Raw genomic sequence first — 24,910 nt, 5'->3', positions numbered from 1 at the left:
GGTCTGGGTTCATGATGCTGAGCAGAAGTTTCTCACCGTCCAGTGCCCTCCCAGCAAACGCGCAGGCAGGGGTGAGGCCATCTGCGGCTGCGCCCGGCAGTGCTGTCGCAGGGGGTGGGTGAGCTCTGCCCGGCAAGCGCAGCACCCCGATGCTCTGCGGAGCGTGCAGCCCGCGGCCCTGCTCCCGAAAGCCTCAGCTCTCGCGCCCGGCGACACAGCGAGCCGGTTTTAACCTGAGAGCTTCTGCTGAGTCCGAGCGTGTGGCTGCCCCTGGCGTCCCTGTGATCCTTTCTGGCTGTGAGTTTTCGTTTTTTTTAATCTCAAGATCTCTAGAAGGACTTCATCTTCCATTTTGCCCCCTTGTTTCAACTAACCAGATGTCAGTGTAGCTGTGAGATATGTATTTTTCCACTAGCTCTGGGGAAAATGTATTTAACTAAATAAGGGTGAAGAAGATACATTATGCTCTTAATGAAATGTGACAATATTCATATTTTATTTCAGGGTCCCCATCGGTGCTAATTAATTACCACCCATGATGAGCTCATTTGAATAGTCTCTGGATTTCATGTGAAGCTGCAGTACATCACTGATTGGTTAAGAAGCATTAAAATCTCGCTCCTTCGTTGTATGTTCGGACAAATGTAGATGTATTAAAAAGAAAGGTAGTAATAGCAACATAGAGAATAAAAGTAGGGGATGATAAGGAAAATGCAGAGAATTTACACATTCCATTAACTTGATGGCTTTAGGATCTTTATGTTCTTTTCCTCTTAAAACATATTTAATTCAAAAGGAAACTTATGGAAGAATAGTCTTCAGGCACTTAACGTTACTTAATCACTCTAAAAAGGTTTGCCTTTTGTTGTAGCAGTAAAACTTTATACGATGATTGCCTATTAAGTATCTGTGCTGTAGGAGTAGTTAATTCTGGTGTAATAAGATCTTCAAGCTATGAGGTAATAAGTGACCTTGCTGGAATAGGAAAAAATAATGTTTTTTTCAAAAAGCAGATTTACGGCCTGTTGAAAAGACTCACCTCCTCGCTGCTTTTGCAAAGGCAGAACGATATAATCTTATGGGCTGTCTTCTTGTTTGCAAATGCATGAATTTAATCCTTGTAAATGAGTTCTCAGAGGGAAGGGGGCACTCCGGGAATGACACTGGAAGGACAGAGGAGGGCACACGTGAAGTTGATAAAGGGTCAAAGCAGAACGTGGCTGAAACTGGCATCATGGTTTTTAAGATCAGAGAGAACTAGTGCACTGCGATGATATTAAACTCAGCAGGCCAACTGAGAGAGAGTGTTTGACCTTTCCTCCTGCCTAGTTAAAAATCCTCTGAAGCCAACTTACCTTGAAAATGACTGGAATTATGAGGATGCACCAGTCTATACCTGCCCTGCAGGGATTTCACTAAAACACCGGCTCAGCTGGGCTGTCCTCCCCGGGGAGACCTTTGGGACAGGTCCATCGCAGAGCTTTGGGAGGGAGCGGAGCTGCCTGCAGCAGTGGGTGCTGCAGGTTCCCAAGTCTGGGTGAGTACCCTTACAGCGTATTTATTCATCTCTGTCCCTGCCGTGGGGGTGTCTGCTCTCCACGCTCACCTCCCTGGAGGGCGGCAGCTCTGCAGGCGCCCGCCCAGGACGTGGGAGAGGTGGGTTTAGCTTCCCGTGAGCCCAGGGCTGGGGCACCCCACGCTGCACCCCAGCTGCCCTTCTGGCCTGGCGGGGGGCTGCTGCGGCGTGGCCGCCAGCAGTGCCTGGGCTGGCTAGCTTAGAGCTGCTGCAGGTCCGTTCGATGTGTTTCGGGGGGGGATTTAATGTTTTCCTTGCCATTAGCGTGCCTGATTGTGCAAGGCAAACGAGTGCCGAAGGCAGGTGTCCCCAGCCGTGTGTGCTGACCGCGCTGGTGCCCAGGTAGCACCAACTCCTCCCAGGTCCTCTACAGACACGCTGTGCGCTTCACGCAGGCGGGGGGACTGTCCCGAGGGCTGGGCACTTCCATCCTTTATTCTTCCTGACCCTTTCTCTGTTTCACCGTGTCGTGTTTTCATTGATCATTGTTTGATTTTTTTTTTTTTTTTTTTTTTTTTTTCCCTGCTTGAGGCTGGAAGAGTGATTACCACAGAAGGGCCGGGCTGCTGGCAAATGTCTTGCTCAACGTCAGCAATGATCTTAGCAAGCAGTACTCCAGTGACCAATCAGGAAAATCAGACCAGCAAAATCTATTGCTATAGTATCCTATTTCAAAGTTGCAGGTAAAGTTGTGTGTTATTTGAGGACCTTAACAAGAAGTTACTTTTGTTAATTTGTTTTTTCTTTCCTGTAATAGAAGTCTCACAGAGTCAACTGACAGATGGGTGGGACTGAGCTGGGCTGTGGGTACCACAAGACACTTAACTTTGCAAAAATGTTTGTTCAGAGGTTTCCCTCCCAGCAAGAGGAATAGTTAAAGAAGAACATTTTTAATCTCCGTTGTTTGGTTGACTGGTTCAACAGCCTTAGAAAACAATTACAGCCATGAAGACAGGGGCACGCTGTTGGATACGGCAGCAGCGGAGCTGTGGGACATCCTGCCAAACAAGACGCGCTCGGTGCTGAGCCTCCGCTGGCTTGGCTGCCTGTGTCGCTAATTTAGCCGAAAGAGCGACACTGGGTGTTATCAAGAATCGCTCATTGCAATTTTCTCAGATGTTTGTTGTTCATTTGAGATGAAGGTTTTAGAGATAAATTTAAGAGTGGGTTTCTAGTTAAATTAAATGATTTAGAAAACCAGATAGTAATTGCCCTAGGACAGGCCGTACGCAAAATAAGGTTTTCATATCCACGCAGTGCTGGCGGCACAGTCACGGTACCCCTGTCTTCAGCTTGACCAGTGAGCTTTACTGGGGAGCTTTGAGTTCCTGCCAGCGCTGGGCAAGTTTTTGGTTGGAATAAGTTGGGCTTTTTCTAGTCAAAAAATTGGAACTATTTTGCAGCTTTGAATCAAATTACATTCTCAGGGAAAAGCTAGAAACTCCTTGATGCTTTTTAATTTTCATTCAACATTTTTATTTCAAAAAATTTATACTTATTTATAATTTAAGAAAAGCAATGCTAAAACAAAATAATTCATTCTCCTTGAACCGTTCTGTTAAGTAAATTTACTTAAATTTAGTTTTTAAGGCTAAAAGATTTAATCTGAAATCCCCTTGACCTCCAAATATTTTATTACAGACCAAATATTTCTTTTCCTTGCACCCAAAGGGATTTTTTTTGTGATGCTTCATCTCACTGGAGCATACAGAAATATGTTTAAAATGTTCCAAACAAATCTGAAATTATTTTTTTATAACTAAACCAACACTGTTTATACATGGTGCTATGCAGATATAACATCTAATTTACAGAAGAATACATCATCCAACATCTTACCCAATCTATTTTTCCTCAAAAATTCCGTTTGGGGTATGAAGTTTAATGAAACCTGTGACTTCTCAGGTTTGTCAGGAACGATGAGGTGTTTCCTGTCTGAGATGTCGGCTTTCATCTTCAGGGCGTCTGAGCAGTATTCATCTGTAGCCCAAAACTCCTGCCGGCGGGTGAGCTTGTCACCCTGGGATGAGGTTGTCACGTCAGACCGAGGGCACGGCCGTGTGGCTATAATGCTGCAGGCTTCTGCTTGCCTCTCTGCCACCCAGACTCTGATGACTCTGAAGGGCTGCACCAGTGCCCGATTTCCCTCTTTTGAGCTTCCGGACGGATTATTTTGTTAACAAAGATTGCTGTGCGACTCTGGAAGATTTTACCTCTGTGTCTGTCTTGTTGTATTAACAAAAAAGGGAAGGAAATATATAACCTACCTCTTTGAAATTCTCAAAGGCTTCCAGAAAAGTGCAAAATGTTATACTGTTACACCTCTTGGCTATAGATTTCATTTTTTATTACTAAGAATTCTGCTACATGTTAGGGCACATTCTGTCTATGTGTGTGGCCACTTCTGGTGCCAAAAGGAAATATAAAATAGCCTGTTTTTCAATATATGTGTCCTCAAGCCCTTATCCTGCATCTGACCTACAGCCTGGGTAGAGTTGCTTTGGCTGCAGCGAAGGGTTCACTCTTCTGTTTTACAGCAGCTGGAAGAAGGCCAGGCGCTGGAGGGAGCAGGCAGGAGGATGAGATACTACTGTGTGTCAGGACAGCCTTCAAATGAGTGTCGTGTATTCTCAGCTTTGAGAACTGAATTCCATGGGTTGTAATTGAATCCGCTGTCAGACCCATGGGGCTCAGTTCTTCAGCTTGGATGTTTCTGTCTTCACATACACAGGAGATCAAAGAAGCACTCGATCATTCGCCGACTCTTCCGGATGGTGATAGCAGCAAGCAGGAGAGAAAGGATAACTGATGTGAATCATTTTAACAGGGAGGTTTCATTGCAAAGGCCAGGCTCTCTCATGTTAAATAGCTATATAGTGATTGAATCTTTTCGCAGCTGATAGGCTTTGTGTTGCTGCTCACTGTTTAATTCACTCTGTTCTTTCCTCTTGGTTTTATCAAGGTTACATATAAATCCCTGAGATCTTGCTGATCGAATGATGGTCCCCAAATATTGCAAAGGGGTGCAGTGCTCCTAACGGCAGCTATGGTGAGCTGCACTAGACCAGTGAAACCCTGCACCTCCCCGCTCTGAGCGCCAAGTTTGCCCACTGATAATCTGCTGTAACCTCCTCTGTCCAGTACCGCTGCTGTACAGTTGTTGCTTCTTTTGCTTTGTCTTATGCCAAATACCCATTTTTGAAAAAAAAAAAATCTCAGTTGTGACTGTAAAGAATATGCATTTGCACCAGTCACCAGCACCCTTACATAAGCACAGATTTGCTTTCCTGAGGATGGTAATGTGCTTCCAAAGTGTTTGGATTAGGGAGCTTCTAGTGTAATCAGTGATGGCAACGTGTGTGCTGCTTGAAGGCTCGGCAGCACAAGCATCCCCTTAGAGGGGGATTCATTCAAGTCACAGGCTGTTATTTTTTTTTTTTTTGAGGATCTATGTTCAAATTTTTCATTCAGGCATCAGGAAAATAATATTTGTGGTCTTTAAGCATGTAAGGAGTTATCATTACCAATGAGCTTTCCACCTCTTTCCTGCAATAATAACACCTTCCTAAATTACATTTTTCCAACTCAGTAAAGTGGATCATGTACTGATCTTATCCCTGTGGTGCAATGCTCTTAAAAGCATAAAAATATTAAAATCCCACAGGTGCAGGAGCAGCGTGTTCAGCTAAGTAGCTTAAAACTGCCATGAGCCTTTTATTCTGAAAATGTATTTACACTAAAAATAATCAGATATAATCACTGTTGCCTGTGGATACAGACGTACCTTCATACTGATGTGCTTTTCATATACGTTTTTATTCTAGGGGTTGAAGAGTTTCTTTGTGGCTGTCTGAACTGCATCGTGCTCACCAGCCTAGAAATTACAGTTCTTGGAAGAGCTCACCAGTTCCACCAGCTCCTGCTGTGGGAATATCCATTAAACAAGAGGGAGAAATGCACAAAGCAAAGGACAATGTCGGAGTCTCTTTTTTTTCATTTCCTCTATCATCCCTGTCAGAAAAAGGAAATGAAATTTGAGGTCAGAGTTAGCAGAATCTGCAAAAGAAGAGAGAGCGACAGAACAGTTCTGCAGGACGTCTGATGCAGGCAGCGTGGTGGATATTGGATGGCTGACGGCGCAAAACTTCATCCGCTCCCTTCGCTGTGAAGCCCATCCTCCGGGCAGTGATGCAGCAGAGAAGACGATGTGTGTATGGTGGTAACCCCACAAGGCCACTGATGAAATCAAGATGGTCTTTGGTACAGGAGTCTTTGCAGTCCCATCTCTTTGAGGGCAGTCCTCAAAATGTGGTGTAAGTAACCTTTTTTTCTCTGAAAAGTCTACAGTAAGTCGTGAACTAATAATAGCACTGTTGATGTTATCTCAAATTAAGCTTAAGTAGTTAAAACATGGAGGGGTGAACAAGTCACCATCGTGTGCGTGAGGGAACAGCTGCCGGGCTGTTGTGACTCCAATAACGGCTCGCGCCTGCGATCGTGCTTGCAGGAAGGGCGAGGGGTCCCGTGGTGGGCCAGAGCCGTGCGTGCCTACCCCCAGAGCGCGGTTCCTCGCTCCCCATAAATTCACACACCAGACTGCCACACCTTCGGTGAACTGCAAATGGGGTACCGCTGCCAAGCGGTTAGTAACTCGGTCTGCACGGCGCTGAACTTCCCCAAGTGCTGCAGTCTAGGTGAAAGTCATGAAACTTCTGTCTCGCTCTTGAGCTCCAGCTCTCCATGAATGTTGGGCTTGCATGTAGGAAAACAGTCGCCACAGCCCATGTTTAATGAAAAAGTAGTTGGTATTTGTGTCCTGAGCGAGTATATGTTCTGATCATAGCTGTTCGTGTGAAAAATGGTGAAGGAAAGAGCTGTTCCCAGAGCTCGTTCTTCTCAAGCCTTTTTTCTCTCAAAGCTGCCTAGGTGTTTTCTGTGCTCTACAATTGCTGCTGGGTGAGAAAGAACAGATTGAAACGATTAGGCACAGAGCTATTTTGAAAGCAGAAGCAAGCCAGTCCCGCAGTGACCGACCATTCAGTCCGTTCTTCCTTTGCTACAGGCTACTGTAGCTACTTTCATCCTTGCTTGCCCTGGATGACAAGGCATCTTCTTCTTGGATCTTCCTGGGATCTTTAAACCAGATAAGTTTGCAAGTCCCAGACTGTCCTACCGACAGCGCTGTGCCTTTCCAGCAGAACAGAAAGTATTTTTAGCATGTGGTTTCAAACCAATGTACCTTCTGTCTGTCTAATTAAGCTGCTTCGTAGCATACACGTTTCTTGTACTTCCCTGTAGCCAGGGCAGTCCTGAGGATGCCCCCGCCTGCCGCTCGCACCCCAGCCAGCCCGCGCGGGGATACGTGCCTCTCGGCACGCTGAAGTAGCGCCGCGTCACAGTGCCGAAGGTAAAGCGACTCAGTGACTCATTTCCTGACGCTGGCAGATGTACGACGTGTTACGTGTACAAGTCCTTGCTGAATTCACCAGCTTTGTGCACAAGCACCAAAAGTGAAAGCATCACAACTCTGATGAGTGCACCTCTTCTGAAGGATTTTCTCATCTTTTCCTGTTCCCTGACTTACAAAACTGATCTCTTTAATCTGGTCCTCTAAATGTTTCATTTTGGAGTGACATTCTGATTGATTTTTCATTGTACTTTTTTTCCTCTTGGCAGAATCATTCAGGTGAATTCAGCTATATTTGTTAGTGCTGCTACAGATTTGAAGCTTGATTTTGGGCCAAGTAAAGCATTTGTTAAAAAGATATACCCTCTCTCTATCTTTTTCAAGCTGATCTATGCCACCTTCTGGTGCTTATCCACATATCTTACTCTGTGTATTTTGTTCTGAATAAATTAATGGGCTGAATCCCCCGGCACAGCTCTGGCAGACCAGCAAGGCTACCTACGTTTTGCAGATGAATAAACCGAGAGTCCAAACACTTAAAATGGAGAAGCAGCCCTGAATACTGTTGCATGCTTGTTGCTCTTCACTTGTGGCTTTCTCCTTACTATTCACAACAAGCAAATGAGGACAAACACCTGCGCCCTTCTTCTTCTGGTATGAGCGTGCCCCAGTGTCACCCGCTGCCGCTGCTCGGGCGGTTTGCTGCCTCCCCCTCCCTTGGCTGACGTTCTGTCCCCACTTCTTGGTCCTTGATCCCTCCCTGCCTCTCTCGGGGCATCTCTCTTGTGGTTTTTTGGCTTTTCTCCCCTGTATATTGTGGGGTTGTCTCTTTTTTTTTTCTTTGTCTTTCCTCTTTCCTTTTTTTTTTTCTAGCTCATTCCCCTGGACTCTTTTCTCCCTGCTTCAAGATAATGCTTGCATCTGTTGGAAAAAAGCAAACCTCAGGAGTGCTGGAGGGGCTTGTGCACTACTTCAAAAGCAGAATGGAAACAAATGGTGAAGCAACACAGAGAGGGGAGCGGACAGAGGCAGAGAGGGAGAGGAGCTGCCAGGGCAGTAACAGGTCTGTAGGTGTTTGCGCGTTTTGCGTTGCAGGTAAGGTGAGAAAAGTGCCCTGTGGCATTAAGCACTGCTCCCTTTTGCTGCCTCCTACCCATCATCTTCCCCTTAAGCTGCTGCATTTCTTCTGTGTACTGTGTGTGCCTTGTCCAGTGAATGCTGATGAGAGGCGTTCGTGCAGGCTGCAGACAGGCGTTTATTCTCAGCAAATGATTTTAGGCCTTTTCAAATGAGTGGCTGCTCATTGCACACTCCTCTAGAGATGGCTCTGCGCTTGCTGCCCCTTGGTACCCCAAGACAAGATAGCTGTTGCCAACTGTGGCTCATCTTTTTGGCTAGCATCCCTTTTTGCTTCCAGGAAAATGATGAGTTTATGTCAGGTTCAGTAATCCTGATGGCTGCACAGTTGAGAGAAATAGCACTTTAATGTGAGCGTGAGTGTGCATGTGTATATATGGAAACTACAGCTTTGACAAGCCTCTCATCTGCCTTGGAGAAGAAACAGCAGGGCTTAAAAGCTATGGAGTCGCAATATGCTGACTAAGGTCACCAGTTTTCCGTGACTCACAATCTGGTTTTCTGGCAGCCCAACCATACAGCAGGTTGTGCTTTTTTTTATCTTCTGTTTCTTTCCTGTAGAAAAACTCTACATCAGAAAAGTTAATACCTAAAGATATCCTGGAAGGTCTGTGCCTTGACTGGATATATACACTCAAGTATAGAAATCTCTGTTCACTGGCATCCCTCCCTCGCTCTGCTGTCCTAGCCTGTTTTTGCACTGGCAAAGAGACGCTTTTAAAATTTACATTAGGTTAAAGTTATTATGAAAGATATTTGCCAGGTTGTCTTTCTGGTAGTCATCCTTATTTTCCATTTTCTGACTGCTCACCGCCGACCTGGAGAGGGGTGTTGGGCAAAGCCAGCTGAAGCAGGCTGTGCCATTATCTCACTGAGGCACCGAGATGTTTCTGGCTGCCATTAAGTATCTAGTTTCTAAAATGAGGGACTTTTCCACTTTTTTTTTTTTTCTTTTTTGTGCTAAAGATAGGTCTTACACTGCCTCAGCACTTCTGGATCATAGAATCATAGCGTGGTTTGGGTTGGAAGGGACCTTAAAGATCATCAGTTCCAACCCCCCTGCCATGGGCAGGGACACCTTCCACCAGACCAGGTTGCTCAGAGCCCCATCCAGCCTGGCCCTGAACACTTCCTTGAATGCTTGGAATTAGTCAAAGAGTGCCATTTGTTAGAAGAATCTGCCAAGATGGGATTTTTTAACTTTCATTTTTCTGATTTGTTTAAAGTTTTTCTCTGACTTTCCTCACCTTTGTTTTTCTCTCTCTTTTACCCCACAAAAATGTTGTTGTCTACTACCTGTTGAAAAAGCTATTGATTTTGGAACAAACACGCATACAGTCATTGGGAAAGGAAGCTGTTTCATTTCAAGATGTGAAGGAAATTTTAAAATCGGGTTTGAAATAAAAATACGTTGCCCAGAAGATTTGTCTGTATGGATTAATGTCTGTTGCTTGCCTGTAAACTCCGCTGCTGTGCAGGTGATGGCAGAGCACCACAAGCCTTCGTGCCTCGCCGCTGAAGTTCCAGGCAGCACTTCCACCACGCTGTGGAGGTGCCTCTTAGAAGCAGGTCATAGATAAATGAACCAATTTCTATAAAAATAATCATCACTGGGATGATTCTTTCAGATTCATAATAGTGTATTAAATAACGGTCATTAATTTGTTGTTTAGAAAAAACCCCAAACCCAGCCAAGCATTTCCAATTTCTATAGATAGCAATTCAATTACTATTGTGTTGGAGTTAAATCTCTTGGTATTCCTGTGAGAAATTCCATTCTTTATTTATTCTCATTTTATAGACTGGGACACAGGGGCATACTTGGCTGAGGACACAAAATGAATCTATTTGAAGTTTTCTAGGAATTTTGCCATCGTTAATATCACTGGTTGAAAGGCTTGAGTATAAAGGAGGCTGTCAGCGTTGTCCGTAGCCTAGCCCTCCCCTGAACAGATGCCCACGGTGCAGAAATGTCCATTTTCTGCTTGCGCTGTGGCTCAGAAAGTTGCTCTGCCTATTCTTGCCAGGGAGAGATCCTGCAGGAGGGGAAGATGCCTCCCGATGCCCACGAATGACCGAACACCATCGGAGGCAGGACCACCTAAATCACAGCCCCACTTCAAAAGCCTCCTGCTAACATTTTACAGCTTCACTTGTTTTCACGTTTCCTCCTTTCTGTGTTTCCCTGCGCAAGCTCGGGCAAGGAGGAGTTTTTCCTGGGTGCAGAAACCTGTGGCTCCTGTGGCATTTTTAGGCACAGCGCTGCCAAGCAACTGGTTCACGCAGAAAGCCCTTCAGAGCGGACCCGAGGCCACAGCACGTCCCTCGGTGCCGGGGCACTTGCACCATGGCAGGGGCTTAGCAGTGGAAATTTTTACCTTTTCCAGCTTGAAAACAAAGCTCTTCTCTTGACTGAGCTCTCAGGCAGCGCTGACAGCATTTGCTGGGGTGCTGCCAAATAACAAAGGGCAATATTGCCTTTAACAAGCAGAAAGCGTATTAAAAGTTTCTAAACTGTGTTTGTGAAAATCTTGGAGTGACTTGATTAGGAGCTTGAAGTTGGTGGGACTCCTTCCAGCTTCCCCACTTCACCCTTGTTTCTGCGTGATAGTGCAGCTGCTCTGATGAAAAACAGTTATTTAAAAATTTGCTTGTAGCTATGGCAACCTTCATGCACTGTATTTCAATTGAAACTCTAAAAGAGCAGCAGAAGTTTCTTAATAGGATATTTATGAAGATTTTAGTCTTTGTACATTTTAAAATGGAAATATTCCATTTTTAAAGGGGGGTTATCAAAATCTCATTAATTTTGGAACTGCATTTTTGTTGCGAGAGCTGCTGCTTAGCTCTCTTTCTGTGGGTTTTTGGTTTGGTTTGGTTTAAGAATCTTCTGGTTGCTTTAACTCTTCAGAGCCTAAGACCTGGGGCACTTTCCAAATGCCTGCTCCTCCGGCCTGCGCCCGGCCTCCCGCTCTCTCTAGCAGGCGGCTGGTTTTGTAGCTGCAGGGTGGAGGGACAGGGCAACCGGTTGTGTTGGCATCAGGCTGGCGGGGCTGGAGCATTGCCAGGGAGCTCAGACTTTGCCTTCCCGCAGTAAATAACAACCCAGGTGGTTTATTTAGCCCTTTGCCCATGCAGTTGCCAGGTGTCTGCCTGCTCCGGGAGAAGCAAACAGATGTGTTCGCAGTTAGATTATTTAGTACCTCCATGGTATTTCAATGCTTCTTCTCAAAGGCACAGACTGTCAGGGTGTACTCAGTTTGTCTAGGTACAGTCACAGTAGGTTTTAACCTCACAGACAACTCAGTGTGCTCGTTGCACCTCGGAAGGGTTAAATTTGCAAAGCTGCTGTTTTTCTTTTGTTTTCTTCCCTCTTTTTTTTCTCTGTGCATTCACAGCTTCAAAATCATGAGGATAAAATTAAGGCAGCCTTGCTGAGGCATACACTCTGCTGCCCTAAACCCCCTCGAGCCCTGACGATATGTTCTGGTGCCTCCGAAGCGTGGATTAGGGCTAATCAATAGTGTTTCTTGATCAATGGTTTTGACACAAACGCATCGAAGGGATTTATGTGATTACAGCTGTAACAGCAAGGGCTTTTTGCTAGGAAGCTCCCAGTGCTTTGGCGGGGAAGTTTGCTCCTAGTGGTGGGGTTTTGGGCCTCCGGTGGCTGTAGGTGCGTGACTGCCCCATCACTCTTGCTTGGTTTTTTTTTTTGGCCTGGGCAGGTTTGAAGCTACTGGTTTGCACTGGAAGACGCCTGAGGTGTGGACAGCACATTCCTCAGCTAGCACAAGTTTGTATAACTGAGCATTAGCACCTTTTGTCTGTACCAATGGGATTATTCCTGACCCAGCCAGTGAAATGTTCGTTTTTGGAAATGCCTCACAACAGGTTATAATGACCCAGCCGAGGAGGTGTTATCAAGGTATTCAAAGAGGATTTTTGTGTTTCTTTATTCTGATCTGTAGAAAAAAAGAGTTGAATTGATCACATTTGTCACAATACATCTAAGAGAAAACATGCAAAGGACGTGAAACATTCGACACCCCCTGGCCCTCCCATCCCGGATTTCGGATGACTGACGTCGTCTCCAGCCTCCTCCCGGCACAGTGGACGTCCAGTGTCTAATCCATATGGCACGTCTGTCGCTGTGATGAGATGAGACAGGACCAGGACACAGAAGAATACACACCTATTAGCTAGGCAGGGCTGTAGAAGGGGAATTGCATTACTGCAAAGCAGATTAAATTAAACGATGACACTTTGCAGTCCATTGGCTGTGCTAAACCAACTACACTTCATTCAGGGTTGTGAAGCTCTAATGGAGATTGGAAAAAGCTGCCAAAGGGGCTGGAATTATATCTGTATTGGAATGGGAAGTTTCTGGTTCGATAAGAAATTAGAAGGATCAAAGCAAATAAGGCTGGGTGGGATCTTAAGGAATCCTCTAGATTCCCTAGGAATCCTCTAGTCTACACCATGCAATGTGCTGAGAGGCATTAAGAGAGATCAAGGAGATGCAGGGCTTGGGTTCAGGACTGGATCTAGGTTTTCTGTTGTAAAATTTCCCTATCACAATAAAACTACACGTCAAAGGATCTGCACAGCCCTGCATGCCTTTGGCACGGAGGTGAACGTGCAGGAATGAGGAGAGCCGAGGTGTACCTGTCCTTTGCTGAGTACCAGCGAGGTCTTTTATAAACCCGTGCAGCATGAACGAGGCTGGAGGTGCAGGGCTGCAGAGACATCGTCCAGTCACGTCCGTCCTCTCTTCTGCGGGATCTTATGCAGAGAATAACTTGGTCAGCCCCGAGGACTAAAGACCTTGTGCTTTTTTTGGAAAGCGCCACGTGCAGCATGCAGACACACAGGGCTTCACTGCATTGCCATCCGTACGCTGCAGGTATGGCAGGATCAATGCCAAGCGGTGGATTAAAATAGCATTAACGCCATCTACTTCGGGACGTTGTACTGAGGCAGCCATGCCATGAGCCAAATGTTTCTGAATTAAGAAAAAAATATTATCTTTAGTTTGCATAGAGGCAGTCAAGAAGCTATGTTAGAAGCTATAGCCTACCTTGTTATGTTTTTCCGTTTTCTTTGTTGGTTTTAAAGTCAAATTGTCTTCTTTCAGCAGTTGGAGAACGTGAACACAATTAGAAGGCCAAAGACAGGGAATGCTGCTGGGATGATTTGCTTCAGTAGGATTTGTGCCCTATGTAAGTTAACTTGCAGCTGGCGATCCACCTTTGCTTACGTTTCACTTTAATGGGAATTTTCCCAGTCACTTTTTATGACAAGAAGATGTAGATAGATCTAACTCTTTTCAGCAATTCAGTGCTTTTAGCTGCAAAGCTATAATGGAATGAAAAGTGCAATTTGGAAAGGAACCAACAATGTTTGTTTTGTTCGGTAGGTTCCCACTGAAAAAAAGGAGGAGTTTTTTTCCCCTGCCACTCAAAACACGGAAACAAATTCTAACGACAGCTCACAACTGGAAGGAATGAACCAAGTAAACCCCTGAGGTACAACTTACGAAAGCTGTTTTCAAAAGCTGTTTGAAGGCAGCACTGGACCAGCGCATCTCCTCAGCACTTACCGGCCGTGCTGCTGGCGCCGGGGCAGCTTGCGCCTGTGGGCGCTGCTCTGCCCTGCTGCACCAGCGGCCTGCTGCAGCTGCCAGGCAAGCTCTTGCAGGGTACCTTACACGGAAACAAATGTACCAATATTTACCGGAGCCTTTAAAAGCCTGTCACCCATCCGGCTTCCTTTATTCAGGTACGATGCGATGCTTCCAACGTATCTAGTCCTTCTCTAACTTAATAGATTAAGAGTCTTAAGACCCAGTACTCTCCATCATTTCATAGGAGCTCTCCAGCTAAATCTGGTGGCTCAGTAACTTTTTAGTCTCTGTAATTTTCTTAGTTAATGTTTAAAGTTTCATGACTCCATCCTGCCTAGACACATGGCAAGCTCTGGCCTCATATTTCTGCTGTTTGGTTTTACTTTCCTTCAGGGATTTTTTGTCTTTCTGCTTAATCTTGCAGCTCGCATCCTTACGGGGGAAAAAAAAAAAAGTGCTCTGAATTTCTGGTTAAATAAAACCATCATCTCATGCAAACCTCTGTTGAGGTCCCAGAAATCTTGTGATAAAGCCTAGCTCTCTCCTGCAGACTCCTCAAAGTTGGCTGAGAAACTGAAAACGCGCTTATTTATTTGAGCAGAACAAATATTTGTAGGCGCCTCCTGAGCTCCGTCTCTTGCCACCCGGCTGTGCCGCTGCAGCGCCGCCGGAGCCCTCCCGGGCCGGGAGCAGCGGGGCCGGGCCGGGGGGAGCGGAGCGGGGCCGAGCCGCCGGGCCGGGAGCAGCGGGCCGCGCTGCCTCGGGCCCCCCCGGCGCCTGCCAGGGGCGAGGGCAGCTGCGGCGCCCGCTTTACCCGTTAGAGGGCAGGATCGCAACGGCACAGACCCAGCGGAGCGCGGCGGGGGGCGCCGAGATCCCCGGGCGGGCAGGGGCCCGGCGGCACCGCACCGCATCTCACCGCGCCGCACCGCATCTCACCGCGCCGCGCCGCGCCGCGCCGGCCCAGCAAAGCCGGGCGCTACAGGGAGCCCCGCGTAGCCTGGCTGGGGCTCCGCGCTCATGCACCCCTGTCCTTCAAAAAAACCCAAGGCTGCTTGTTTCGGGAGGGGAAGGGAAGGGACAGGGGTGCCAACTGGAGCGTGGGCACCCGCTGAAATGGGTCGCTAAGGGTCTGTCAGGCATTTGGGGGGAATGAGAGATGAACCTGTGCCAGCTAATTCCGTAGGCAGAAATTGTGAAAGAGAAGGTGTTTTGCTTTAACAACATTAGTTCCAGCAAAGACTTTACAGGTGGTATTGGAACAAGGGGTAAAGTCAGTAAGGGGGTGTTCTCAAAACCATTACTTCCACTGACTGGCACTGGGAATTTGTCCCATTCCTTTTCTGGACTCTGCAGGAGAAGAAATTCAGTGATCCCAGGCTTGTTTAATCAAAATAGCTCTGCAGTTGCCTTTGCTTCAGGGCTTGTCTGTTTGCACAGAGGATTGCTCATCGGAACCCCAGAAACGTTCGCTTCATCTCCTTCCCCCAAGAAGCCCGGTTTGCAGCGGCGTGTAGCTCCCTTTCATCAAGCTGCCTGCAGAGCTACTTGGGAGGCCAAATACAGCTCTCCAGGCTTCTTAAAATGCATTGCTTGCTTTTTGTCAGCAGTGCTGATGTCGGTAAGAACAACAGGGCAAACACCTTAATAGGCAAGCCGAGAGCCTGCGTAGTGTTTATCTCACACACAGACGAGGTTTGGATATGGCTCAGCTATGGCATTACAGGCAGTGGTGGAATTAGTTTGAAATGGTGCTGGAATTAAGTACAACTGGGGCTGTGTAGAAGCCTAGATAGCTGCTGAGCTTCATCCTGAGCTGCAGAGCCGATTGCCTGCAGGGCTGTCATCTGAACCCGGACCCAGTGCCGAGCATCCCCGTGGGTGCAGCTCTTCCGAGGCAGTATTGCGGCAACAGCAAGCTTTTAGCCGGCGCAGGCTGGACACGGCCGCTGAAGACCCTGCCGCCATGGAGGCCTGGAGTGCTGTGTGTCGGCTGCTCCCTGCCCACATTGATGAAATACAAGAGAGAGAGGCAGCTCTTCAGGTGCTTTGCTAGGAGAGCGCGTTGTAGAAATAGAAACGATTCACCCGGCACCGCCCTCCCGTGGGTAGAGCCGCCTTTCCGCAATGCACAGAAGCACCAAAAATGCTCCTTCTCCACACACGGGAGAGAGAATAGTCTCCTCTGCTGCCAGTACTGCAGATCTACTCCAATTAGTTAATAATTTTAATGGTAGGGGTGGTTTTTGGATCCAAAAAGCTGTGGCTGCTGTTCAAATCATCTAGGTCTTTTTAATGTGAATAAATACTGCAAATACACAACAGAGAGAGGAAGAGCCTCACTGCATAGTTGCACAAAGAGGCTGAAGGACAGCACTGAATTGCTGAAATGAAAATGCACCAGTGGATGTAGGCGGCTCTCACCTGTGAGAACTGAAGCCCCTTTTGTCCGAACGTCTGGGGTTTGCGTCCCACCTCGAGAGGTAGAGCCATTTGTTTAAAACGCTTCACCTTTGTTTAAGCGTTGTTTCAGTAATGACTCACGGAGAGACTGCAGTGAATTGAATCACCGCTCGAGTTGTCTACCGTGTGAAGAATTTAGTTGCAGAAAAAAGGTTCGTGAAAAACCTCTAAGGTCTAAGGCAATCACAGCCCAACCTGCTGTAATCATTTTAACTTGCTAACTGCTGCAGTCTGGACTCAGCCTGACCGCTGATGGCATTTTCCACTGCGAGATTGTTCTCCTGCTTTTCTTTGGATTATGTTGGTATTGCCCAGTGTCCAAATATAGAGTAACTTAATGTTGCCATTCAGTGGTTTTGTATGTAAAGTGTGTTAATCTGTTCTAAGCAGCAGAGAATCTTCCGTAAGCTGACATTTTGGCACCTCCTTTGGTCCATAGCTATTTCAACTTTCCTCTGCTGTTTGAAGGGGAAACGTGCCCTGCACAAGAAGGCAGAGCCGCAGCGGTCCCACTGCTTCAAGGCACTGAGGTACCTTCGGCGGGCGGGACTCTCCATCAGAGGAGTCCAGGCCTACACGGACATGCCGAAATAGTGGAGGCAACGTTGCGGCCGTGATTTCCCGTGTCAAGAGGAGGTACTTTGTTCCTAGCAGGTCAAGGGCTGCATCAAAAAGGTGAGGACTTTCTGAGGAGGTTGAAGTTTTGGTCCTTAAGGAGAACCGCTGCTGTGGAGAAGCTGGTCCTAAGGATGGCAAGGGCAAGGGGATAAGGTCTAACCAGGGATGTCTGTGAGCAGTCTCAACAGAGGGTACCCCAGATATCGGTGGCTCCAATAAGCCATATAGGCAGTCCTGCTCCTTCTGCGCGGTTGAGTAAGCCAGTTCTCGGCTCTCTGGCCAGCAGATCTCACACAGCCTCCAGCAGCAGAGCAAACAGCCCCCAGCACCTCCACGTGTACCCAAAGAGCGGTGCTGCCTCGCGAGCCGCGAGGGAGGGAGGGCATCGGCAGCCAGCTCTGTCTGCTGCAGGCAGAGCTGCCCGGCGCAGCCCACGTCCCGCAGCCCCTCAGCCTCTGCCGGCCGCGGGCTGGGGAAGGACCAGTGCAAAAGGCAGGGCTGCCTCACCGTCGTATTTCATCAGCTTTCCTTGCTCAGCATTGACTGAGTGTTGGACAGCCAATCTTGACTCAAGCCAGGGAGAGTCTTGCCGGTCCAAAGTAACTAAGTGGAGAGACCATGCGTTTCGTGGGAAGCTGAGTAAGCTGTTGGATGGTGGGGGGACAAAACCTCGGTTTCCCACAGTGAGTGGTGAAATAATTATATCATAGCTGCTGATGTTAAGGAGGATAAATTTCCCAAGGGCGATAAGATGACAAGCTTTCAGCTCTGGTGTGTCGTTTACTGGTCTTCCTTGCGTCAATTTTTTATAGTGGTTTCTGTGGAGCAAGTGGCTACTCAGCAAAAGTAATGTGTCAGAGTGACGCCCTCGGATGGGGTCTGGGATTTCATCACTAAGCTTTTCACGTATTTCAAAAAAGATATTAATGTTAGGAGAGCCCTACAGTGTTAGAAGAGACCTATCAATTCCTTACTAGTTTGCTTCCCAGCCCCACCAGAAAAATTTCGCCCAGGAGTTCTTGCAGTGCTCCCAGGAGTTACTGGCAGAAGCAGCTCCCTGGAGCTAAAGTGGAAGAGACAATTTAATGTGACTAAAGTTTAAAAAATGCTTCTCTCCTTTCTAATACAAATTATCTGTGATGAATTATCCCTCCTCCTAGGGTCAGAATATAAGCCTAACAACTCATACCTGGCAACCTTTGATAGCTGTGCACATGCAGCCTCTTTGCTCTGCGACCCAGGAGAATGGCTTCTTAATATTCCTCTTAAAGACTTAGTGTTTGTGTTGGGTTTCCTGTAAATCCATAGTGTTTCATTTGCAGCCAAACTGCAACAAAACCCACATAACGATTAGGAAGCCTTGCACGTAGATACAGAAAATGCAGTCACAAGATTGCTACATAGAAATTGCTCTATCTTTAAATGATCATGAGCTGTCAGCTGTTCCTTTGTTCGGATTATTATAGACACACATAAAACATTTGATTGAATGCTCAAGTTTTCACCAGCTAGAATCCAGACGGATGTCTGATAAAATAACAAACACACCCCACTCCACCCCTCCTCAAAATCCCTCTCCTACTTCGGCTGAATTTCTCCCTGTATTGAAGCCAGTATTTCATGGGTAAATTGGACAAAGCAAGCAAACAATCTCCTTCGCATTGATTTCCAAATCAAATCATTGTTAATCACATCAATATTCCCAGCTGATTCAACAGTCTCTGAGGCCAGCTTTCTGGCTCAAGCAAGCTCCTCTGCATGGATGCCACGGAGCCCTCTGTGTGTGCTGCCCAGATTTGCCATTAATTATTGCTGGAAACATTCAGGTCTGATTCTCTCAACTCTTCTCCCCCCTCTCCCCTGCTTCCCCTCATGCGGCAAGCAAGAAGCAGAAATACCATTCCTCACTTGACGCGGGTTTTCTAACCTCTCTCAGTGATGTGAAGGGGGCAGCTGCCCCGTGCTGAAATGCGGATCCAGGGCACTGCTGGCTTGCCTGTAAGCAGCCACACCACCTCAGCCACGGGGAAGCGTGGCAGACAGTTCGGTGTGCTGAGCTGCTCATTTCTGGGGCTAAACTCTGCTTTGGGGTGGTACAACTCTGATGGCGGTGTGGCAGCTTAGGGCGTATCAGAGCCTGCCTCCTCAGGCTGTGCTGGCTGTGGAGCAGAAGCCTGCTCCTGCAGACGTTTATCCAAAGGATTAATTTCAAATCCAATGTGCATCTCTCTATGTTCAGTGAACTGCCTCTCATGCTTTACACTAAGCAAGGGCCTGTGCTTTGGGAGGGTGGCAATCGGGGCAGAAGCAGTGGAGCCGCAGTCTGCCCGTGGCCGGAGCAGCACGGGTGTTGGCAGCCCGGCGCGGGAAGGGATGCTGGCAGGGCCCCGGAGGAACTCGGCATCAGCTCCTGCCGCCCAGCAGCTCTGCCCGAGGTCAGGTCTGACGGCTGGCAGTGAACAACTCCTTCCCTGCTCTGCAAAAGAGGGAGCAGAGAGGAAGAGAAGGTGGCAGACTCAAACAGGACTGTTGCAGCAATTAGAAGAAACCCCAGCAGGGTGCATACACACAGGCAAAGAAGCACACACAGAGCACATCACGGGCCAGTGATGGAGCCTGTCTGAGACCGGATTAATGGTCAGTCTGAAAAAGAAAGGCTGAGCCTTGGAGACCGAAAATACCTTCTCCTGGTTAGACGCAGCTCATGGGAACTCTGTGCAGACATGGGCACAGCTGGTTAGGAAAGCATGGGCTGCCCATTTGACGTGTAATAAATTTACCCTGTCAGATAAGCGAGACTTCAGGACTGTATCTGTAGCATCTATTAGGAACGGCAAATTAATTAAAAGTATGAACTAATTAACCTGCCTGCTCTCTGCCTCTCCCTTTGCCAGGGCAGCGAGGCTCATCCTGCCGCAAGCCCTGCAGCAGCCTGCGCTGCGCTGCGCTGCGCTGCGCTCTCCCGGGCAGCCCTGGCTTTGCTCACGCCCCACGCGCTGCTGCCTGGGCACCTGGGGACCCAGGTGCCCTCGGCTTAATGAGGCCGCTGGCAGTTTGATGATGCTTTCCGTAAAAGTGTTCTCCCCTGTGCCTTTACTGAAATTGTCTGTGGACTGGTTATAATACGGCCTTAGGCCAGCGTGTGAGCTGTAGCGTAGGGTCGCCAGCAGAGGCTGAGATTGGAACGGGGTTTCAAAGGGTCTCTGCCTTAGAAGTGGAAACCTGATGAGGCGAAGAGGGCTCTAGAAAGAGACATAAACTTCTCTCATGGTGGTCGAGCTGAATTTAGGGGGTGTTGATGTAAGATACAGCCCTTTGAACTCTCCTTTCCCACAGCAGGCTTTGTATGGCCTCAAGGAAGCTTTAGCCAAGGGGAATTGGGGCTAACTTCGTATCAGCCGTGGTTAATCTGCTTGAGGCCACTGCGTCCTCTGCAAATGGCAGAGACGGTGCACGGGCTGGGGAGCACAGCAGGAGGCTCTGCAGTGGCTGCACGATCAGCCCACGTCGGTGCTACAGGTGGCTTCACCCCGTGAGAGCTCGTCTTTATTCTCTTGCTGTCACATTTTCCTGTCGGCTCACTTGTAAATCAAATTGCCCTGTTCTCTGATGATAATATTTTACTCCTCCAAAAGTTACTGTTTGCACGGCGGCATCTGTACAATGCTATTTTCCCCTCTGAATAAGCATTTTCATAATCTGAAACTGAAAAGAAAACCCAAACAACTACCGTGGAAGAAAGGAAAATTCTCACGGAATAAATCTCCATAGACTGAGTTAAATTTCCCCATAAATGCATATTACTTCTGGAGCTTCCTGTGAAGGCAGCAAAGAGGAGAATTATTCTGCTCAGTTTTTACTACTGACCCTACCCAATACTTTCCTCAGCATGCTATCAGAGGTGTTGTAGAGCTGATGCATTTGCTATTTTCTGTTTAATAGAGCCGATATTCAAATCGAGTGATGTCCCTTGTCACAAATATAATTTCATCCTTCTGCAGTACTTGCCAAGAACAATGCGATGGCCTCGCTGTTAGATACTGTGCTGGGTTCATTACTTTAAAATATGTTAGCACTTTGTTCATAATAGGTTTGATGGCTTAAACAATATAGGTGCTGAATTTTTAATGGTAACAATAAGGTATTTATTTCATTTGTGTTTGAAGAAGGAGCAGGAAGCACAAGGACCTTGTGACAAAGCTTGGTTTTGTGGGACTTCAGTTTTGCAGCCGTGCCGGATCATGCCAGCACCTTTATTTTGAGGTGACCCTGAAATTGTTGCAATTGCTGCAGGTGATTTGTCATTTTAAGGGTGTTATGAAAAAAATCCTTTAGGGGCTCTCGCAACACATGGGTGAGTTTTACCTTTATCCTTGCGGTGCAGCAGAGAGGGTCTGGCCAGCCATAGGCTCTAAGCTGTATGCAGAGGGGGAAAAAATCTTGCCTGTGCTCAAAGCATCTTTAAATCAATGGCAGAGATGTTTCTTGTGGGGGTGCTAAATTTGAGAGAGGAGCACAGGCATGGGTTGGGGTTTTGAGATCATGTGGCCATTGGCACCATCTCCCCTATTTCCTTCTGGTCTATTGAGTGCTATATTCAGGTCTGCTGTGTCCAATTAACGGTGAGGGTGAAACCCTATCGAGTGTCCCAAAGCTACCCTGCAAGGGGCAGAGCATGAGGCTGCAGCAGGGTGGGAGGGAGGGGACCAGCTGTGGGTCCTCACAGCGTGGAGCAGCTCGCAGCAGCCCGCGCTGCCACGGTGCTGTGCTGGCTGGCTCCTTACCGAGGCGTCTGGAGGTACGGCCGGTGATAAATAGCATTAAGGAATGCTTTATGCATAAGCATCACTGCCTTGCAGGGGCACCAGGCTTCCTGGGGAGAAGCACGGTGGCATTTCTGGACGTGGCGGTCAGCCCCTCTGCTCATGGTGGGCTGCAGCTCCCCCTGCATGGCTGCTGCCCCTTCTCCTCCTGGCCAGGCCCACCAGCCCCTTTCCTCAGGGCAGCTGCACGTTCCCGTTGACATGCCCACAAATGGCTTCCTTGGTCCTTCCCCTGCTCAGAAAAAAGTGAAGAGGCTGCACAGAATTTTCATATTGCAACAGGAGTCTGGGGGTTCCCCGGGGCAGGACTCCCCGATAGCGTGCGGGGAAGAGAGGCAACATTTTAAGGAGGGAACATTTGAGAGTATTTCTGCAAAACCAGAAAATATTTCATTTTTAAAGCCATGTGCAGAAAATTTGGCTTCCTCTGAAACTGGAAATCGTCTCACAGCCACATATGCTAATTCATTAGATGAATTTCATTCACTGAAATGCAAACTAGAGTAATTTCTTCCTACTTTTCAATGCAAATTGCAGTTCAGCCTTGACTATGGTGGTATTCCCATTACACAGAGCTGAAGAATGCCTGTAATATTTACTTTAATCTTGCTTTTAACTTAGGAGAATCTTTTCCCAATACGCATCGTCTCATCCCATAAAAGCCTTTTGTGCTGTTCCTCCCGCTCGGGTGTGCGCTGAGGGGTCGGCACCGCCGGGGCCGTAAGTCGCCGGGGCACCTGGGGAGACCAGAAAGGACGTATTGGGACTTACAGATCTCTTCTTGTTTCGTTCCTGGTGGGAACTGGGTCTGCCCAACCTGCAGCACTCCAATACTCGCAGAGCAGGGGCCTGCTGAGGCATAGCCAGTATCCGGCATATTTTCACTTTTGTTTAAATGAGCAATTAGTTAATTAATAAATAGAGGAATTTGCTTCTATTTTGATTTGCAGTTTGAATTAACCATTTTTCCAGCAAAAATAAACTACCCCAATAATAACATCTTTATAATGCCAAGGCTTCTCTTTGGACTGCTGATGAAAATGCTGCATAACCTCCATCAGTACTGAACTCACACTGAGCATCATAAGCATTGAAAGAAAGATGCGGAACAGTGAGAGGAAGAGGGGGAGAGAATGAAGTTCGCTTCCCCCCATACATTAGATATTGTTTCTTAAAAATTGTTTTGGTAACTTTTTTCTGCTCACAATAGACTTGCCTGTGTATTTATGTGTGTTATTCTCTCTGTATGAGGCTAATGACTGCCTGAAATCATTCACTGAAAGCAATTGTTTGGACATCTCTCAGTGTACTCTAAAAGGTGATAAAGTATAAGGTTTTTGTTCTTGTTCAGCTCGCATCTGGAGGCGACTCCAGCCCGTGCCTGGCACGCCAGGTCACTGGCCTCACTCCGTATTCCACCCGCCTCTTTTCCTTTTCTGAGCTTATTCTGTCTGGCTGGATACTGCCGGGCGGCGCAGTCGCAGGGGGAGCGGTGCGCAGGAGAGAGCGTGCCGGTTTGTGGTGGGAAGCTGGTGTGGGGAATTAAAGCTCCTGTTGTGACAGAGATGGCAACAAAAGCAGCAAACTTCCTCATGCAGAAGGAAAAACCGTCTTTGTGATAACTGAGACATTCAGAGGCGATACGTGGGTATCGAGCCATGCCTTTCACACTAATTTCCAAGGTCCCGTTAATCTCAGCTTAGGTCAGGTCTGGAGGCTTCCTTGCCAACGGCTGTCTGGAGAGGTCGCTTCCCACCGCTGCGGCTGGCTGACGGGGTTTGTTCCCAGCTATGCTTTAGCATAATGGACACGTAAAGTACAGCGAGGAGAAAACAAATCCTCCTTAATGCCCTCCCCTCCCATTCCAAAATCCTGGGGGTTTTGTGTGCCCGTTGGACATGACAAGGAGAACCAACGCAAGCTTCCCCGCGGCAGGGGCCCCCAGAGCCATGCTGCCTGTCGGGCAGCAGGAGCTGCCCCCTAACAGCGTAATTTCCCCACCATTTAACTTCATTGCCGCAACTTCCCACTGCTGTCACCCACCTCTGAAGGGCTGTTACTGCCCAGTCTGTAGATGCTTGGGGTAAGCAAATATCTCAAGCTGAGAAGTCTGGTATTGGTACGTTACAAGAAAATCCCTCAACCTTACAATTGCTTAGGGTACAAAGCTCCAATTTGTAGATACCACTGTCTAACAGACTAAACCATCTCAGGAGTTTAAGAATAACCCTGGGATACACTGGTGTGACTGGTTGCGGAGTGAGGGAAGGAGGGAAGACTGTCACAATATACAAAGAAGCTGTGTTTGAAGGAAAGGCATCTTAACAAACAGTCTTCATCTTCGCCTTTCAGTATTTAAGTCACAGTGCAGCTTCCTGCCATTATTAGAGCAATTAAAATGCAATTACTTTTTCATCTTTATTTCAGTTCTGGAATAATTAAAGCCACTTTACGTCAAGGGTGATCCACAGAGGAAGGCATTTTGCATGTGGAAAGCTGCAAAGGGTGGAAGACACTGGGGTACCGGCAGTCAGCAGCAAGCAACTGCGCCTGGTAATGCTACAGTAAGCCGCCTCCTCTGCACAGCTCTATGGGATCATGGAAAGAGGCCAATTGCTGGATTTCTGTACTTTATCTTGATTAAACGGCTGTTTCCATTTGGTATTCACTCCTTTCATATTTGTAATCACTTTAAGATTTTCATTTTTATAGTATTCACTTATTTAACTGCTTGTTTCCTGCCAAGTCTAAAAAAAGAAAGGCTTTTCCTTCCCTTCTCCTTTTTGAGCTGCAATAACGGCAAGAGTTTACACAAAATTACTTCTATATTTAAAGTCTCCTGATGTAACTCTCTGATTGCTTTAAATAGTCAGAGCCGGTAGATATTGCAAATAAGTATTGGAGTGAAAGATCCTGGGCTGCTGGGGGGTGCTGAGAACTGCTGCAGGCGCATGGGGAGGCTGATGGGCGTCCCTGGACACAGGGAGGGGAGCACCCCCGGGGCCTGTGCGGGTGCTGCTCCTCCCCAGATCCTCCGGAAGATTTGGGGGATTGCTGTGATTCTCTTTCAGGTGTGTGCTGCCTGCCTGCCAAAGGGCTGAGCCCCCCAAAGGCTCCTGCAGCCCTGCGGGGCTGGGAACGGGGGAGCAGAAGCTGCTGGAGGCTCCGTGGCGTGGGCACGTCTCCAGAGATGCGGGAAGAGGAGAGCTCTCCCCTCGGGGCTGCAGTGGTTACCAGCCTGCCAGCAGCAGAAAAACAAC

The 24,910-nt window shown here is 47.6% G+C and overlaps 1 long non-coding RNA gene across 1 annotated transcript; it reads left to right on the top strand.

Moving 5' to 3' along the window:
• The first annotated feature begins 5,408 nt into the window (after window positions 1-5,408).
• Window positions 5,409-24,318, top strand: LOC148055546 (uncharacterized). The gene is made up of 4 exons (XR_015705314.1): window positions 5,409-5,889; window positions 13,258-13,342; window positions 13,540-13,901; window positions 24,078-24,318. It is a non-coding gene; the product is annotated as an uncharacterized LOC148055546 (long non-coding RNA).
• Window positions 24,319-24,910: the final 592 nt, after the last annotated feature.

Source organism: Nipponia nippon, unplaced genomic scaffold, assembly GCF_047370975.1.
Source record: "Nipponia nippon isolate SJK-2023a ecotype South Korea unplaced genomic scaffold, ASM4737097v1 scaffold_21, whole genome shotgun sequence".
Lineage (NCBI taxonomy): Eukaryota > Metazoa > Chordata > Aves > Pelecaniformes > Threskiornithidae > Nipponia > Nipponia nippon.
The sequence above is the reverse complement of the archived record's forward strand: the minus strand, read 5'-3'. Positions and strand labels throughout refer to the sequence as shown.